At 48.5% G+C, this 4,855-nt stretch overlaps 1 long non-coding RNA gene across 1 annotated transcript; it reads right to left on the bottom strand.

Annotated features, from left to right (window-relative positions):
* Positions 1–3,572: 3,572 nt before the first annotated feature.
* On the bottom strand, positions 3,573–4,833 carry LOC135530285 (uncharacterized). Its single transcript, XR_010453828.1, has 2 exons — positions 3,990–4,833; positions 3,573–3,901 (listed from the first exon to the last, which is right to left on the bottom strand). It is a non-coding gene; the product is annotated as an uncharacterized LOC135530285 (long non-coding RNA).
* Between the last annotated feature and the right edge of the window lie 22 nt (positions 4,834–4,855).

The raw sequence follows: 4,855 nt of genomic DNA, 5'->3' as shown, positions 1-4,855 counted from the left end.
TACATCACTGTGACCAAACTTCCTGCCATCCAGGACCTCTATACCAGGTGGTGTCAGAGGAAGGCCCTGTAGAGGGTGGTACGTACGGCCCAGTACATCACTGGGGCCAAGCATCCTGCCATCCAGGACCTCTATACCAGGTGGTGTCAGGGGAAGGCCCTAAAATTGTCAAAGACTCCAGTCACCCAAGTCATAGACTGTTCTCTCTGTTACCGCACGGCAAGCGGTACCAGAGCACCAAGTCTAGGTCCAAAAGGCTTCTTAACTGCTTTGGCGGCAGGTAGCCTAGTGGTTAGACTGTAGAGGTGGCAGGTAGTCTAGTGGTTAGAGTGTAGAGGTGGCAGGTAGCCTAGTGGTTAGAGTGTAGAGGCGGCAGGTAGTCTAGTGGTAAACGTGTAAGGGTGGCAGGTAGCCTAGTGGTTAGAGTGTAGAGGCGACAGGTAGCCTAGTGGTTAGAGTGTAGAGGAGGCAGGTAGCCTAGTGGTTAGAGTGTAGAGGTGGCAGGTAGCCTAGTGGTTAGAGTGTAGAGGCGGCAGGTAGCCTAGTGGTTAGAGTGTAGAGGAGGCAGGTAGCCTAGTGGTTAGAGTGTAGAGGTGGCAGGTAGCCTGGTGGTTAGAGTGTAGAGGAGGCAGGTAGCCTGGTGGTTAGAGTGTAGAGGTGGCAGGTAGCCTAGTGGTTAGAGTGTAGAGGTGGCAGGTAGCCTAGTGGTTAGAGTGTAGAGGAGGCAGGTAGCCTAGTGGTTAGAGTGTAGAGGTGGCAGGTAGTCTAGTGGTTAGAGTGTAGAGGAGGCAGGTAGCCTAGTGGTTAGAGTGTAGAGGAGGCAGGTCTAGTGGTTAGAGTGTAGAGGTGGCAGGTAGCCTAGTGTTTAGAGTGTAGAGGTGGCAGGTAGCCTGGTGGTTAGAGTGTAGAGGAGGCAGGTAGCCTAGTGGTTAGAGTGTTGGGCTTGTAACCGAGTTAACCCACTGTTCCCCAGTAGGGCGTCATTGTAAATAAGAATTAGTTCTTAACTGACTTGCCTAGTTAAATAAAGATAAATAAATGAAATAAATTCTACCCCCAAGCCATGAGACTGAACAGCTAATCAAATGGCCACCAGACTATTTACATTGAGCCCCTTTTTTAACTCTTCTCCTACTCGCTGTTTGTTAACTGTTTATTATCACTTTACCCCTACCTACATGTACACACTACCCTGTACCCCTACCTACATGTACACATTACCCTGTACCCCTACCTACATGTACACACTACCCTGTACCCCTACCTACATGTACACATTACCCTGTACCCCTACCTACATGCACACATTACCTTGACTAACCTGTACCCCTACCTACATGTACACATTACCCTGTACCCCTACCGACATGTACACATTACCCTGTACCCCTACCTACATGTACACATTACCCTGTACCCCTACCTACATGTACACATTACCCTGTACCCCTACCTACATGTACACATTACCCTGTACCCCTACCTACATGTACACTTTACCCTGTACCCCTACCTACATGTACACATTACCCTGTACCCCACCTACATGTACACATTACCCTGTACCCCTACCTACATGTACACATTACCCTGTATCCCTACCTACATGTACACATTACCCTGTACCCCTACCTACATGTACACATTACCTTGTACCCCTACCTACATGTACACATTACCCTGTACCCCTACCTACATGTACACATTACCTTGACTAACCTGTACCCCTACCTACATGTACACATTACCCTGTACCCCTACCTACATGTACACATTACCTTGACTAACCTGTACCCCTACCTACATGTACACATTACCTTGTACCCCTACCTACATGTACACATTACCTTGTACCCCTACCTACATGTACACTTTACCCTGTACCCCTACCTACATGTACACATTACCCTGTACCCCTACCTACATGTACACATTACCTTGTACCCCTACCTACATGTACACATTACCTTGTACCCCTACCTACATGTACACATTACCTTGACTAACCTGTACCCCTACCTACATGTACACATTACCTTGTACCCCTACCTACATGTACACATTACCTTGTACCCCTACCTACATGTACACATTACCCTGTACCCCTACCTACATGTACACATTACCCTGTACCCCTACCTACATGTACACATTACCCTGTACCCCTACCTACATGTACACATTACCTTGTACCCCTACCTACATGTACACATTACCTTGTACCCCTACCTACATGTACACATTACCTTGACTAACCTGTACCCCTACCTACATGTACACATTACCTTGTACCCCTACCTACATGTACACATTACCTTGTACCCCTACCTACATGTACACATTACCTTGTACCCCTACCTACATGTACACATTACCCTGTACCCCTACCTACATGTACACATTACCTTGACTAACCTGTACCCCTACCTACATGTACACATTACCCTGTACCCCTACCGACATGTACACATTACCCTGTACCCCTACCTACATGTACACATTACCTTGTACCCCTACCTACATGTACACATTACCTTGACTAACCTGTACCCCTACTTACATGTACACATTGATGATCTTTGGTATGGAGGATGGAACACTTTATAGGGAATAGGGTGACCTTTGGGATGGAGGATGGAACACTTTATAGGGAATAGGGTGCCATTTGGTATGGAGGATGAAACACTTTATAGGGAATAGGGGGGTGATCTTTGGTATGGAGGATGGAACACTTTATAGGGAATAGGGGGGTGATCTTTGGTATGGAGGATGGAACACTTTATAGGGAATAGGGGGTGATCTTTGGTATGGAGGATGGAACACTTTATAGGGAATAGGGTGACCTTTGGGATGGAGGATGGAACACTTTATAAGGAATAGGGGGGTGATCTTTGGGATGGAGGATGGAACACTTTATAGGGAATAGGGTGACCTTTGGGATGGAGGATGGAACACTTTATAGGGAATAGGGGGGTGATCTTTGGGATGGAGGATGGAACACTTTATAGGGAATAGGGGGGTGATCTTTGGGATGGAGGATGGAACACTTTATAGGGAATAGGGGGTGACCTTTGGTATGGAGGATGAAACACTTTATAGGGAATAGGGGGGTGACATTTGGTATGGAGGATGGAACACTTTATAGGGAATAGGGGGGTGATCTTTGGTATGGAGGATGGAACACTTTATAGGGAATAGGGGGTGATCTTTGGTATGGAGGATGGAACACTTTATAGGGAATAGGGGGTGATCTTTGGGATGGAGGATGGAACGCTTTATAGGTAATAGGGGGGTGATCTTTGGGATGGAGGATGGAACACTTTATAGGGAATAGGGGGGTGATCTTTGGGATGGAGGATGGAACACTTTATAGGGAATAGGGGGTGATCTTTGGGATGGAGGATGGAACACTTTATAGGGAATAGGGTGACCTTTGGTATGGAGGATGGAACACTTTATAAGGGAATAGGGGGGTGATCTTTGGTATGGAGGATGGAACACCTTATAAGGGAATAGGGGGTGATCTTTGGTATGGAGGATGGAACTGTTACAACACAGAGGCGGATGCAAGATGCAAGCAACGATGGTTTTAATGAATGTAGTTCACAGCAGCAACATGACAGACAGACTGTACTCAGAAGGAATCCGACCCAGGAACTCGGGTGCATCTTCCGATCATAACGTGCTGAGAAAACCAGGGGAGTGTGTCCGGATGAGTAGGAAGGAGCACAGCAGAATAATCCACACAAGAGAAGAGCACGGACACACGACACAACCTCAGAGAAGAAACAACGATCTGACAACAAGAAACACTGGTAACAGAACATATAAAGGGAAGATAAGTGGTTCCAGCTGGCGCAGACAATCAGGCCGAGATTGGGAAACCACGCCCACACAAACACTGGAGAGAGAGAGAGAGAGGCAGTGGATTCATGAACCGTGACAATACCCCCCTAGGAACGCCTCTTGGCGTTCCCAGGCAAATTTACCTGTCGATTGAAATCATCGATAAGGGAGTGATCCAGAATGTCCCTAGCAGGTACCCAACTTCTCTCCTCCGGGCCGTAACCCTCCCAGTCCACCAGGTACTGGAATCCGCGTCCTCCTTCTAGAGTCCAAAATACGATTGACAGAAAAGGTGGTTTCCCCATCAACAAGTCGTGGCGGCGGGGGAACCGGGACCGGCGGGTTAATGCGTGCCTGAAACACAGGTTTTATTTTAGACACATGAAAGGTAGGATGAATTCTCCTATACGCCAGAGGAAGCTTGAGCCGGACCGCCACCGGACTAATGATCCTGGTGACTCTGAACGGGCCGATAAATTTGGGGGCAAGCTTGTTCGAAACGGATCGGAGTGGAATGTTCTTAGTAGAAAGCCACACTCTTTGGCCAACGACGTATACCGGAGGCTTCGACCGGTGGCGATCGGCCTTAGCCTTGGTGCGCGCCCCCACCCGGAGAAGAGTCTCACGGGCTCTGCTCCATGCGTGGCCGGCACCTCTGGATGAAAGCGTGAGCGGAGGGAACAGTGACCTCGGACTCCGTACTGGGAAAGATAGGTGGCTGGTAACCTAAACTACACTCAAACGGAGAGAGACCCGTGGCTGCCACTGGCAACGAATTGTGAGCGTACTCAACCATAGAGAGTTGTTGACTCCAGGAAGAGGGATTCTTAGAAACCAAACATCGCAACACTCTCTCCAAATCTTGGTTGGCCCTCTCCGTTTGACCGTTGCTCTGGGGATGAAACCCTGAAGACAGGCTGACACTCGCTCCCAGTAACCTACAAAACTCTTGCCAAAACTTGGACACAAATTGGGGCCCCCGGTCAGAAACTACGTCCATCGGCAGGCC

This window comes from Oncorhynchus masou, unplaced genomic scaffold, assembly GCF_036934945.1.
Source record: "Oncorhynchus masou masou isolate Uvic2021 unplaced genomic scaffold, UVic_Omas_1.1 unplaced_scaffold_1314, whole genome shotgun sequence".
In the NCBI taxonomy this organism is placed as follows: domain Eukaryota; kingdom Metazoa; phylum Chordata; class Actinopteri; order Salmoniformes; family Salmonidae; genus Oncorhynchus; species Oncorhynchus masou.
The sequence above is the reverse complement of the archived record's forward strand: the minus strand, read 5'-3'. Positions and strand labels throughout refer to the sequence as shown.